The sequence below is a fragment of the Neolamprologus brichardi genome, chromosome 8 (genome assembly GCF_056152115.1).
Source record: "Neolamprologus brichardi isolate AB-2024 chromosome 8, ASM5615211v1, whole genome shotgun sequence".
Taxonomy (NCBI): domain Eukaryota; kingdom Metazoa; phylum Chordata; class Actinopteri; order Cichliformes; family Cichlidae; genus Neolamprologus; species Neolamprologus brichardi.
The window spans coordinates 3,385,102-3,400,013 of record NC_142111.1 but is presented as its reverse complement, the minus strand read 5'-3'; the positions used below and the strand labels follow the sequence as shown (position 1 = coordinate 3,400,013).

At 40.7% G+C, this 14,912-nt stretch overlaps 1 long non-coding RNA gene across 6 annotated transcripts; it reads right to left on the bottom strand.

Moving 5' to 3' along the window:
* Nucleotides 1–1,386: 1,386 nt before the first annotated feature.
* On the bottom strand, nt 1,387–6,835 carry LOC148101704 (uncharacterized). 6 transcript variants are annotated; one of them, XR_015719410.1, is made up of 3 exons: nt 6,397–6,835; nt 3,855–4,039; nt 1,387–2,145 (listed from the first exon to the last, which is right to left on the bottom strand). It is a non-coding gene; the product is annotated as an uncharacterized LOC148101704 (long non-coding RNA). The 6 variants fall into 6 exon arrangements; XR_015719414.1 differs by having other exon boundaries at nt 3,855–3,974; XR_015719413.1 differs by lacking the exon at nt 6,397–6,835 and adding an exon at nt 5,251–5,320.
* Between the last annotated feature and the right edge of the window lie 8,077 nt (nt 6,836–14,912).

Genomic DNA, 14,912 nt, shown 5'->3' with positions numbered 1-14,912 from the left:
CGAAACAGTCACTTTTTACTATGTGTGAGCCTAAAAAGTTCACTAGATAAACATATGAATTTACACAAACATTTGTGTAGCTTGACAGAATGGTTGTGGAACATTTCAAATCACAAATGCTAGTCAAACATGGAATAAATTAGAAGAAAAAGTTTAATAGTTATTAGTGTAATAGGGTTATGATATTAGTGGCTATTTTTCTTCTGCAATATTTAAATATTTTCTTCTTGTAGTGAAAAGTACTTTGAGTGCTCAGAGTAGAAAATGCAGTCCATTCACCATTTTACAATTCTTACAATCAGCTGCTTGGCAATGACGCGTTACAAAGTGGAACAATGGTTTGGCGTCTGCGATGTGGTCTGGCCATTTTTGCAGATACTGAAAAAATATATGGGCATTTTAATTTCATTCAAATTTTGGTTGAAGAAACCTTTTTTAAAAAAGAGTCCTATACTATGTAGCAAAGAAATTCAAAAGTGGAAAAGTGTACATTTTCTCTTTTATCTGAACACACTTAAATGACTCTGTCCTTTGAATTCTTCTGCCTTCTCTTTGTCTTCTTGTCTCCTGAGCTGCAGCAGCATCCATACATCAGAGCAAAGATGACCAGAGAGAGAATTACCAGAACAAACACTCCAATGACGGCAATACCACCCAGTGCCCACGGCTCCTGATGCATACGATGAAGGAACCACTCCACCCAGTCCTCAGGTGACCCTGTGGGTTTCTGCTGGTCTAGTACACTGTATAGAGAATGATCAACCAGATGAAAACCAGGTAAACCTGCCCTGATATTTACCAACTCACACAATCTTATTAATACCATCATTTGACACTAAGAGCTGAAAGAAGCACATTATCTGCCAACTAAAAAAGTTATTTCACACTACAAATATCTAAGCAACAGATAGGTTATATTTTTATTGGCACGGCCCATTAATCTGCAGGTGTTAAGGCCTTTCGTCACCTAGCATATTCATTTTCAGAAACTCACCTCTCCACCGCCATGTCCTGCCAAGTGAACGGCTCACTGAGTCTTAACAGAACGTGAAAACACAGCAGAGTATGACAACAGAAAACTTCGACTCTTCAGCTGCTTTTCTGATCCACAAGCCAAACTGGAAGTTTTTTTTTAAATAGTCCAAAATAACAGTTTACTTTCACTTCGAGCGCAGGAGTGGTGTTCTGAATATGCAAACGTAGCACAGTTCCTGTTTGCATTTCCAGGTGACTGCCATTTCAAAGTAAAAGCAACAGCTCATGGTTAATGTTTAAACTCACAATGGCAAAGAGGAATTCTGCTGATAAGGAATGTGCACGATGGAGCAACGAGTCACTGATGACATTTTGATCCTCGCTCTTATAGACTGTGGTGACTCCATTAGGTATAAGAACAAAGAAATGTTTATTTAATTAAAGTATTTAACATCTGATACATTTACAAAAGCAAGAAGGAGCAAAAACACATAAAAGTGGCGTCTCAGAAACACTGCCTTTCCTGTATGTCACACTACTATTTTACAATATAACGGGAATACATTTAAAACTGTTGCATCAAACAATGAATAGTTCACATTTTCCATTGGCACGATTTGCGTCGCTGAGCCAGCAGGGGGCGCTTTGTTTTTGAACAAAGCAATGTTTCTGCTGAACTTCGTGTCCAGAGCACACATACATGTTGGAATGTACACTGTCCGTGTTGTTGCTCACATTCCTCCTGAATGTGAACATCATCGCAAACCACATTTGTAATAACTGAGTCACTGTGACATTTCAGGACATATCAGCTTTGTTGCTGTGTCTCTTTGCCAATGAAACTCTGCCACACAGTGTTACATTGTTCTGGTTTATAATGAATCTTGATGAGTTGTGCCTCTCAGCTGCATTGCAGTGGTGTGGCTCTCTGGATGATAATCGAGTACTGGAAATATCATGGCACCAACTTCGCATCCTTGCCTGTTTTTGATACCCACTTAATTCTTCCAGAGAAGCCCGAAGAAGGATGGAGATGATGTTTCTTGGTGTGTTCTGTCCTGTCTCTTCCTCAGATGTTGTGCAAGGGTTGAACTCTTGAGGGCTGGTGCTTTGGCTTCGTAAAACAACAGCAGTGAATGCACGAGAGTAATATCATGAAGAAAACCGTGGCTGTGAGGAGAAAAACAAAACAAAACAGAGACACGGGGTGGGGTCAGCACAAGCTGGGAGAGAATTTTGAGTCTAGAAATTTTCTACACAGTTACTGGGTCCTGTACTGTGAAGCAAGAACAGCATACTCAGGCAAGCTCAGTGTACCTGGGCACATGAAGGAGGTTATCAAGTTGACAAGTCAACCCACAGTTTATCAATCTAGCTACAAGCATGTTCTTTTAAAGCGGATAAGTCTACTGGCACCAGGGGGACTGATTTTTACAGAAGAACATAAAACTATATTATTAAATGCAAGCACAAAACACAGCTGCTGCAGGCAAACCAGCGTGGACGTGTGTGTTATTAACAAAGCACTGTTGTGTGCTTTAAGTGGTCAGTAAGACTTGAAAAGACTTACTGTATGAAATAACTGACTGTTGATTTTACACCTAATGGTTTCTTATCTCCAACCATGCATATGCCTCACCTTTTATGTAAACTGCCTTCATATTACTGAATAACCCACGATTAACCCTAAAATAATCTGGATAAATCCAAAACCTAGTGATATAGATATCAGGGTCGTTTTGAGTTTTCTCTAGTTTTGTACTCTTATTTATCTTTATGACTCTGTATTCTTTAGTGTTGACATTTAGCTTCCTATTATTCGTTCCTTTGATTTCTGAGTGCCTTTAGTTCAGTGCTCCTGCTCTGAAGGTTCATTCTGTTTGTGCTTTTGTGATGGGAACTGTGTGAGCTCCATAGCCCTCTGCTTATGGTGTTATCTTTACTCTCCTTGTGCTTACAAGTTTCCTGTTCTTCTTTGCCATTAGTTCCCTGTCTGCTTTAGTTGATGATAGGTTTGTTAATCCCCTTCTGTAATCCCATTTTGTTCCTTCTATCTTGTCCGTGTGTTTATCATCTGTCTCTGTGTCAAATTGGTAATCTCCATAATCACAAGGTGTGTTTTTATCGACTCCTTCTGTTATTTGTTGCGTTCTCCCCTTGTGGCAGTGTGTTCCCTGCGTGTGTGTTTCCTCCATGCAATTCCCTGTTCACCTTAAGTGTTGTTTTTTCCCTGTATGGACACGGCTCAGCATTAAAAGCTGTTTCTGAGTTTAAGTCCTGTCTCCTGAGTCCTGCATTGGGGTCGACTTCATCAGTGCCAAACTGTGACAACAGGCCTCTGGTTTAGATGGCCATGTATGATAAAGTTACATGTAAACTCCCCACCTGCCACATTTAAGTACCTTTTATTTTACTGGCTTATTTGTGAGGCCTGCAGCTATACTGCTTTGGTTTACTTTTACTAGTAATGGCAAAATGTCTAAGCATAGCTACATCGCTGCCAACCCACTACTGAAATGCTGCTGATGTCATCAATGTTAGCAACAATGAGCTTTCAGCCATGGACCCCTATGATTGGATCAACTTGTCTTGCATTACACCGGCCACTGACTTCACTTCTTTACTTTATATCCACTCCACACTCCCACTCCAATATCAAGAGGGAGGTGGAAGTGAAATAACTACTCAGCATTTAGCAGATATATTGTAGAGTTTTATCATACACAGGTGAAGTTCAAACCAGAGGATTTACATAATGAATAAATAAATGATTTTTTGTAATTCCACTTACATATTCAATTCAATTCAATACTTTATTGTTCCACAAATTTCGCCTTGTGTGCCATATTTTAAATGATGGGTCAGTGCTTAAAACTCACCAATAAAGAGGAGGAGGACAGCAAAGGCTCCCACCTCCACTGGAGTTGCTTCTGGGAGAGCCTGTAGTTTGGTCCACACCCTGCGAAAAATATCCTGCAGCTGCTGGTCCATGCTGACTTCTGGATGCAGGAGTTGAAAAAATGATATGAATGATTTTCCAAAAGAAAAAGGCCTCAGTAGAGCTCTAAATGTAGAAATGAAAAAAAGAAGAAGTTCAGCTCCACCCTGGATTGCTCCGATTTTACTCTTCCACCCTGCAATTATACCTCAAGCCTGATTTTTTTTTTTTAAATTCTTTCAATCTCTAAATCCTCTATGCTTTCCAAGTACTCACTCATTATATATCAGCACCACTAATTAGTCTACTGTATGTGTAGTGAGATTTGGCAGACCACATGTCTAGGCTGTACGTGTTTGTGAACAGACTGTGTGCGAGGCTTGTGTCAGGCCTGGTGCGTTTGTATCCACAGACAGGAGAAACCTTCCTGCGAGTGCAGTTTAATTATAAACAAGGCTAACTATTCCAGGCCTGGCATTTCAAAACTGAGGCCTGTCATCAGCACTGGAGCAGCTGTGTGTGGGAGAAGCTGCTGAGGCGATAAGGGCACAGGAACACGACAGGACACTGAAGACATCACCGATAAATTCCGAATGGACTAAAAACCTGCCGACTAACCTGTGTGGAACCAAGTCCGTACTGAGTACTCCAGTCTCTTTAACACAGTGCCAAAACACGTCACATAGTAATTTCAAAGCCCTGGATTTTCATATAATGTGAAAATAGTTGTTAAATAAATAAATTGTGCTAAATCTAGAAACAAAAGGAGTTCTTCCGGCTTTATCAATTTTTGTTGTAATGCTAGCATTTTTTGATGTAAAAAAGCAAAACAGTTAAAAAAAAAAAAAAAAGATTTACATTTACTTTTTGACTGGCCAAACTCTCTAATTTAGTTGTTTTGATTAAGTTTGAGAAATTATTTTTTACTTTTTTTTTGTCTTTGTCCTAACCCTCACCCATATTTAATAGAGTTGCATTGACTATAGGTAAGTTTAGCTGATGCTAGTTTTTTTGCCTGCCAAGCTAATGTAATGCTATATATATATAATGCTAACTAGCGGTTAACTCAACTGATCTTGCTGAAGCGCTGCAGAACTGGTGTATAAAACTGACACTGGTTACACTGGGACACTCTCCAAGTAAAAGCAATTTGTAAAAACATTTAAAACACAGTTTTTCATTTATTTAAACAGTTAATATCTAGCTATTAAACATAACATTAAAAGTACGATACCCAAGACCCTGCTGTTTGTTGCTAGGCAACATAGTCACAAAAATGTTTAAAAAAAAAAGAAGTTTGTCATGAATTACTGGATTTATCAATTTATCTATTTTACCATTTGACTATTTTATGTATGGATGCAATGTTTTGTATATCCGTGTTGTTTCTTTTAGTTTCAACTGTGATGAATGACTGATGACTAAATAACTACTGATTTAGAATGGTCTTTCAGTAACTGTACAACCACATAGTGATGTACACAGTGATTTTAGATATATTTAATATACTAATATCCTCTTTTTTCATTGGCATAAACAAATGCAGATTTAACATGTCATTTTCAACCATTTAATATATTAGACACTCCACTTATATCATTAATATACTAAATAATGATTTTTTTGATTCAATGCAGAACCCTGTGGAACACCACATCTACCGTCAAAACTGATGATGATCTGCAAACTGTACATATTAAAGCTTAAAGCATATTAAAGCCTTACTTGTTGTTTATTAGTGATGCATACACACATATGCTGTACTGTACTAATCTATTAAATCTGTTTAGTTTAATGTGCGTAACTCTATGTGATTATTCAGAATTTCTACTGACTCTTATTCTTTATCAGATCAGGAAGTGCCACCACATGTACTATAGTTTTTTTTCTTCTTTTTTTGTGGTTGTCATACTTGACATGTTCTGTTGCTTTAGTCATGAAACATCAGTCTGCAGTTCATAACGGATTTCCTGTTATATTTGTTTTTGACAGCCAGTTCCACATGACAGGGTATGCTTTTAACACTTAATACCCCCAAACGCTGCATTATTTCATCATAAGTGCCTAAATACAGATACTTTTACCCTGGGCGAATATATGTGTATATATTTTTTGTTTATAGCAGCTCCTCCAGCTGATTCCAAGCACCTGCTGGAGTGAGGCTGAAGAATGTGAGGCCTCTGCTGCTGACCCTCTTCACACTGCAACCTCTTGTCTTTGTCCTTCCGCTGCGCTCACATTATGTTTGGTAAGGCGCAAACGAGAGTAAAACGTGTCACAGAAATCAAAGAAATCACCTTCTTTGGGCTTCATGTAGACAAGTTTGCTTATTTAGTACCTGTTTTCTTTACTTTACAGCACTTAAGCATTTCCATTTGAGAATGACAGGTACAGTAAGTGTGGCCTCGAAATGTTAGTCTGTATAAACTTGGCATAAAGCACAGTAAAAGCTAACATGTGCAAAGACAAGAAAAAGCTCTTACCTCTTTAGCAAATGTGTGCCACTACTTCCACTTGTTATTTCTTCTCTGACAGCAGAGCCAAAGGCAGAAGTAAACAGTCCCCAGAGCGTTTCACTGACTTTTACTCCTGCTTGTTTTCTCCCTCCCCCTCTTCTTTCTCTCTTCTCATAAGTTAGTTTGTGGTGCCTGCAGGTCTTCTGCTCTTCATCTAATTAGCCTGCTTCAGTTCAGACCGAGAGAGAGAGAGAGCAGCACTGGATGTTTGGACGTAATATGACTCTTTGAGCAGATCAGCAGCCGTTTCTTTTTTATGACCACAACTGTTCCTCCTGTGAGAGTGTTCACTTTCTCCTGCTTTTCTCAGAGAGTTTGCGTACCTCCTCACTCTTTCCCCTCCCTTCTCCCTCCTCCAACTAGTTTCCAAATCAACTCTTTCCCTGCTTTCGCTGTGCCTCTCTCCCCCTCACCCTCTATCCTGTCTGTACATCTGAACACTCATTCACTGTTTTTCCTCCTCCTCCTCCCTCTCTGTCTCTCTGTCGCTACAGACCAGCTGTGCCAAGGCCTCTTTTTTGTCTTCAGTCACCCTGGAGACGAGGCTGCTTCTAAAAGAAGCAGGGGGTAGTGTGTGTGTTTGTGTGTGTGGTGTGTGTGTCCATCCTTCTTGTGTCCTGCCATCTTAGCTCTTACCAGCGTGTTTTTCTTTGTTTTTTGTTTTGCGTTTGCTGTTGATTCGATTAAGTGAAAAAAAGAGAAAACTGTCATGACTTGAGGTGCGGCTGATATCCGCCCTGGGAGTTCCTCCCGGATCAGAGGTGGGGTGTTCTCTCCGAAAGAAGGAACAATCAGGCCATTTCTTCTGTTTTTCTATTTATTTTCTGACCAGTCCGCCTGGCTAGTATGTGTTCTCCAGTTTGTTTAGAGAAAAATAGGGCTGGTTGTGGAGCTTTGGTGAATGTCGTTACAGGGAATTGCATTAGAGGATATGTGGACATTCCAAGTTACGCTTATTCATCCATAAATGACCGTTAGTCATTTCCTAAAAGTTTACCAGAACGCAGCATAGAGTTCCTGAAACTGAAGACTGTTAATTTGCCTCGAACGTCAAGCCTCAGATAACGCATGTTGGTCAGATCGCTGCTTTTGTTTCACAATGAAAAATAGATTCACATGATACTTCTTGTATTTGACTTCCACTTTAGTATTTTAGCATTTTCAGTCTACTGTCCGGTACAAAGCACAGAGGGACATACTGCATATGAAAAACAGTGCACGAACCACAGATTGCATCTAATGTGTTTTGTATTTTTCATAGAAGTTACACTTAGTTAAAGTCGGCCTTGGGGCATTTGCTAATAGGATTTGTTGCAGATTAAAGCCTTTCCATCAAAGTCTTATGGCAGTGCAATTAGAAGGATTATTGTTGTGGTCTTTAGGAATAGTGTGATGGAAGATTTCTCCAAGGACATCAACTATATCCATTAAAATACTTAAATCACCTGGTTTATTTGATATTTTTTACGATCATTTTGTTTGAATGCTTCGAGTTCATCATTGTAAAGTACTTTAAGGAACAATTTTGACTTCATATTTGAGGTACTTTTTGAAGTATACGCAGTATTGATACTATTTTAATTCCTTCCTTGCCATGAGGGTGCCACATGTTTGATTTGGAGTTTTACACCGGATGTCCTTCTTGATGCAACCCCAAAGAAGATTTGTATCTGCAGCTGGAATTGGACCTACAGCACTGGAGTTTATATTACTCGGCTTGATGTGATTTTCACATCAAGCACAGGTGAAGCTGTGTTTCTGGTCTTTCCTTTGGAACAGGAGACTAATGTTGCCTTTCAGCTGCTGCACATTCTACTATACTCTGAAGCTGCTAACTTTGCATGCTGAAATGCTGAAATTCCAACTGTTTGTTTATCTCTTTCACTGTTACTGTAAATAAGTTAGAACAGCTTTAAATGCTGTATGATAAATGTGACACATCTAAATATTTATCTATTTATTTTTTATTTTTTATTCAGTATCTCCCTCCTGGCTGTGAGTAACTCATTCAGTTAAAGGACTCTTTAATTTATTATCTCCTTTACAGATACTGTGGCAGATTAATGTAGGGATGTCATTAATACTGATTTAAAAGGTTAGTGTCTTCGGGTCAGATAGCTCAGTGTGTAACAATAGGCTGATTTGCATTGACGCCTGTGTAGGATGTGGGGAGGTTTGTGAATAAAGGCCTCTGGCTGAATCAGTCTCCTTTCAGGCTTTGTTTTGGTCAAGAACAGCAAGTAATGTGATCGTATTTTAACCTTGTGACCCCAACGCTGTCAGACTCATAGTGTACTCAACAAGGAAAGAATAGCAGCTCAAATTCTTTTGATTGGATTATCAGATTAGTTAATTGATGAAGGATTAATAGGTGTGAACGTGAGTGGCTGTCTTCTCCATTAGCCTTGCCACAGGCTGGCAACCTGTCCAGGATGCATCCCGCCTCTCACCCTTTGGTCTCACCCCCCACCCTCTAAATTTCCACTACCTTGATAAAGATAAGCAGAAGAGAATGAATGGATTAAGAATTAATTCTGGATTTCTGCACCACTTCACACTAAACAGTGTTGGAACAGCCTAACGTAATCAGTGATTAAAGGCTAAACATTAACATTTGCATTTAGTTTTTAGGCTTGAGCGGTTCTGAGACCTGGCTGGCTCAGCGTTTGTCTTATTTAAACCGAGTCTTTTCTGCTTCACTCCTAAACATTGTGCTGACATCATATGTTCAGTACACCAGGGATTAGCTCTTGTTTCCATTAAATCAAACATTCACAGACACAAGGGAGCATGTAGCTTGTAATCCTGTTCCTGGAATCTTCGGGTTTATTAGTTCACAACTGGACAACACTGTCAGTACTGAACGTCATGCAATGAAAGGAAACGCATGGATTGGACCGTACGGGTGAGGAAGGCTGGTAAAAATCACCGACGCTGATCATACTTTTTTAGAATAACAATTTAAAGCACACATGGAAAAATGCATTCATGCACAGATTTATTTATACAAACATCACTCTTTCAAATTCAAATTCAAATTCAAATTTTTTATTTGTCACATACACAGTCATACACAGTATGATATGTAGTGAAATGCTTGGACAACTGCTCGTGACCTAAAGAAAAAGAAAAGGCTATGAATAAGATAGGAAATAAATAAATATGAAAATAAAAAAGGGTAAATTTAACCAGGAAGGAATAAAATAAAATATAAAAAAATTAAGTTAAGAATGAGATAACTGTACAACACAAAAAGAATGAAGGGTAAATTTAACTGGGAAAGAATAAGATAAAATATATAAATTAAAGTTGAAAATAAGATAACTGTACAACAAAATACAAAGTATAGACATTTATAAGAATGTAAGAGAAATATAAATATATATACACACAATAACAGCAGCTGCAATCCACATTATACAGTGTCTTGTGCAGTGCAAATATGCTTAAAGTGATGAAGTGTAAACAAATGTCCAGAATGTCCAGTGTGTGTGTAAGAACTATATGTGTGGGTCAGTACTGTGTGGTGGTGTGATTGAGAGACCGTATCGCCTGCGGGAAGAAGCTCCTCCTCAGTCTCTCTGTGTTGGTCTTCAGGGAGCGGAATCTCTTTCCTGACCTCAACAGAGAGAACAGTCCGTTGTTGGGATGGCTGAGGTCCTTCACGATCTTCCTGGCCTTGGTCCAGCACCGCCTGCTGTAGATTGAGTGCAGGTCAGGGAGCTCGGAGCGGATGGTGCGCTCAGCTGAACGCACAACCCTCTGTAGAGCTCGTCTGTCCTGCATGGTGCTGTTCCCGAACCAGGTTAAGATGTTTCCCGTCAGGATGCTCTCTATGGTGCAGGAGTAAAAGTTCCTGAGCACCTTGGGGGGCAGTCGGAAGTCTCTCAAGCGTCTGAGGTGGTAGAGACGCTGACAGGCCTTTTTCACCACGGTGTTGATGTGACAGGACCATGACAGGTCCTGCGTGATGTGAACTCCGAGGTATTTGAAGCTGTCCACTCTCTCCACTGGGCACTCGTTGATGACGGGGGTCTGGTAGTTCCTCTCCTGCTTAGTGCTGAAGTCCACTATCAACTCCTTTGTCTTACTGACGTTTAGAAGGAGGTTGTTCCTCTGGCACCAGTTCTCCAGATTCCTAATCTCCTTCAGGTAGGGCGTCTCGTTGTTGTCAGAGATCAGGCCCACCACGACGGTGTCGTCAGCAAACTTGATGATGGTGGTGGAGCTGGTAGTGGCCACACAGTCATATGTGTACAAGGAGTACAGCAGGGGGCTCAGAACACACCCCTGGGGGGCTCCAGTGCTGAGAATGGTGGAGGCTGAGACATGTCCGCCCATCCTTACTGCCTGTGGTCTGCCAGTTAGGAAGTTGGAGATCCACTGACACATAGATGAGCTGAGTCCCAGATGCTCCAGCTTGGTGGTGAGTGTGGAGGGAATTATGGTATTAAATGCAGAGCTGTAGTCTATGAAGAGCATTTTAACATAATTCCCCCTTCTAGTGTCCAAGTGAGTAAGTGATGTGTGGAGGAGATGAGAGATGGCATCGTCTGTGGAACGATTTGGACGGTAAGCGAACTGTAGTGGGTCCAGTGTGTCTGGTAGTGAAGAAATGATGAAGTCTCTGACCAGGCGTTCAAAGCACTTCATCACTACTGAGGTGAGGGCTACAGGGCGATAGTCATTGAGAGAAGCAGGGTGGGGTTTCTTTGGGACAGGAACAATGATGGACTCTTTGAAGCATGTGGGGATCACCGACTGAGATAAAGAGATGTTGAATATCTCAGTGAACACAGGAGCTAGCTGGTATGCGCAGGCTCTGAGGATACGACCTGGGATGCCGTCTGGTCCTGCTGCTTTCCTGGTGTTCACTCTCTTGAAGGCTCTCCTTACTTCATGCTCGGAGATGACGAGCACGTTTCCGGTGCTGGCAGTATCTTCCTGTCTGCAGCCGTTAGCGCCGCTAGCACTAGCATCGTTGGAGTCCTTAGCTGCAGCCTCGAAGCGAGCATAGAAAGTGTTCAGCTCATCTGCCAGAGTCACGGCCGTGTTCGTCATACCGGTTGTTGGTGCTTTATAATCCGTTATTGTCCGTAGTCCCCGCCACAGGCTCCTAGAGTCACTCTGTTGGAGTTGTGACTCTAGTTTCCTCCCGTAGCGCTGCTTCGCCTCTTTCACCGCCTTCCGCACGTTATATGACGCGGCTTTGTACAGGTCCATGTCCCCCGTCGTGAGTCCCGTGTTGTAGGCAGCTGTGCGGGATCTCAGAGCGTCGCGGATGGTTTTATCCACCCACGGCTTCTGGTTGGGAAACGTTGTGATAGTCTTTGTCTCCACGGTATCATCCGCTAGTTTCCCGATGCCAGTCTAATTCAGAGAACTGCAGGGCGATGTTAAGAAGCACATAAAACCTAAAACTATCTTTGGTCATCTTGTTTTTTGTTTGCTGCAGTTATTAAACCTATAGTTGGTAATGATTAGGCACTAGGTGTTTCTCTTTTTTGTGCTGTGCTTTTTTCTGCAGGAGATAATTGGAGTGTAATTAGCTGAACGTGCTACCTGGGCTCATTAAAGCTCTCTCCTTCCTGAAGTCGCTCCATGTCTCCCAGACTCAGACTAGCTCAACAACAGCATGTGTTTTTGGTTTTATCCTGCATTCCTCATACTCTGCCACTCCTCAGTGCATGCTTTACACTGCTGACTGATACACACATATTCCTTTAGTTTATGTTTCGTGTAAATAAATGGTCTTTTTCTAAATTACCACCTCGTCTTGTCTTCGCCTTCTAGTTGGGCTGTGACATCAGGAACAGCATGTATCGAATGTTTCAAAGGAAAGGCAAACTACTACTGCATATTTCCTCAGCTTTGTTTAGTCTGGGTTTTTTAGTATATAACTACTTATATTAGTTTTTAGCATGCATAAGACCACACCAGTCATCAGTAGTGCTTCAGAAATTAATGCAATGCAGCTACTTGGGGACAAAAATAGGAAACCAATTGGTAAAAAGCTTTGAAGCCACTTCTATTTCAAATTCTTTCAGTTAATTCTGACTGATCTAGTATTGTGGAACCAAGGTACGCATGTGTATGTTGTCAGTTTTAGTCTAAAACCAGCTTTTCCAGTTTAATAGTTTCTGTTTTTTTAATTTTTTTAATCTTTTGGATTGCATTAACTCCAACTCCTTCCCCTTTTTCTGCACAAACTTTTGTTATGACTTGCCTAAAGTTTTTTTGCAGTGTGTGTTAGTCGATCATAACACACTAAACATTTTTTAAAGAGACTCGTGTAGAAGTTTTTAGTTGTGTGGTTTTGTGCCACACAACAGATTTTTGTGCATGTCTGGTAAAGGAAGAGAAGGCTTGTGGTTGAGAAGAAGTGTGAGATGAGTGAACATGTGAAAATGTGCGACTGAATGGAAAAATAAATCATTTGGTGTGAGCAGCAGAGTTGTGATAGTCTTAATCACTTTATAAATCATGCAAAACTGGCCATGATGCCTTTTTTTGTTGTTCACCAACCGCTCAAAAAGCTTGTCCATTAACTCCATAGTCGGGCTGATAATACATATGTATGGGGGTAAATAACACACTGCTTTCAGCACACAAAACATCTATTTGAATTGCAAAACTGGTTATTTTCCCTCTGTTTTCATCCAACACAAAGCTGCTCTGAATTCGGAGCAGAGGTCTGTTTTAAATCAAAACTGTTGTGTGTAGCCAGAGTTTGGCAGCTCTTCATAAATGTGTGCAATAAAGAGATTCAACTGTGGAGGATGATGACTCCTCTGTGAAGCCTTATGTTACACATTGTCATAGTGCAACAGTCACCAAAGGGGCTAGAGGTCAAATCGAACCCTTGTGTACCCAGAAAATGTCCCATTTTAGTCACCACAACAACAGCTGGTATAGATAGCCCAAGTATTCGTGTATGCATGAGAACTGCTTGCCCAGCTGAGTTACTTAGTCACATTCCTCAGAGGACCCTCCAGCTCACAGCAGGCTGTCACAGTGTCAGAAAGCGTGAAAATGGCTCCTCTGACTGGGAGACCAGGCCCAGTCTGGCGTCCGTCTGTAGCTCCAGTGTCACGTCAGGGCTGGAGATGTCACTGTTATACACACGTGGGTGAGTTATGTCAGTGTATTTGAAGCGCTTGAGTGAATTGACGTCAATGAAAGCGCATGCTATACATTTGACTTATCATCATTAAAAATGACCAACATGTAAATCCCAATCCTGTTTCATTCGTGTTACAGCTTTAATCAGTGAAAATGGACAAGCTCAAAGGTGCAGAGGAGTCCATATAGGTCTCTCTTACAAATGAAGGAATCTCTGTATGTCAGACCATGCATTCTTCATTTGTCTCTACAACCATTACACCTGGCTGGCAGGAGAGTCACTGTGGATACAAGAGAGTGAAGTCTCCCTCCCTTGAATGGTCCTCAGTAGGTCTTAGTTGGGTAGATTCAACCTCTAATAAACAACAGTGCATGACATGCTATTCCATTATTTATTTAACCAAAGCTGTGTGTGAAAGGTGAGCACACCTCATGATTCAATAGCTTGAAAAGCCATCTTTAGCAGTAATATAAAGGAATCGTTTTCTATATGACTTTTTCAGTCTCTGTTCTGATATACAAAACATTAGAAAGTAAACGGTCTTGTGTTGCTGTTTTTTCCCCACAGGACTGTAAGAAAGATCCAGGATGTTGTTATGACAAGCATGAAACACCAGCTCGCCCTCTAGTGGTGCAGATAGCATGCAACATATATAGTGAAACAGTGAGATGACTTTTAATGATATTGCCTGTAAAATGAGATGAGACACAAAATTCCTCAAGTCAAAGTCAGTCAAAATTTCACAGTTTTACATTCTAGATGATACCCAGGCCTAACAAATAAAGAATTGAGTCCACTAGAATATCAAGACATAAGCAAAAAATGTCTGTTCCCCAGTGCTTTTTTTTTTTTTTAAAGGGTAGGAAAAGATTAGTTTGTTTAGTATTACAGGACAGTTTGGCCACTGAGCTATTAGGACTTTTTCTGTAAGTGTACACATTTATTTTTTACAATTTATTTTTATTCCATTTTACGGCAGCAGCAATGTAAGACGTACTGCTGAAATAGCACTTTTTTCATATATTAAGACATCTCAGGGATTAAATTTGTAGTTAAACTTCTTTACACAGAAAGCGGGCTGTATGTGGCCCGCAATGTAAAATTCCCTGCTCTAAAACGAACAAGTGGACCCAAATCACGTCAACAAATGCCTAGGTGTAGGCCGGGTAAACGTTTTTCCTTTAATTTGTCACCCCGCAGTAGTTGCGCTTGCAGTTAATGAGCTTAAATTGTGGACGGCATGTCTTGACCTCTCTTTTGACATCAATGTAGAGGACGCACTTGAACAAAAGCTGGACGAGTGGAGATAATCGGGTGTTACGAGCGGTACGTGAAGGCGTCGTGAGCATGCTGGCGCTAA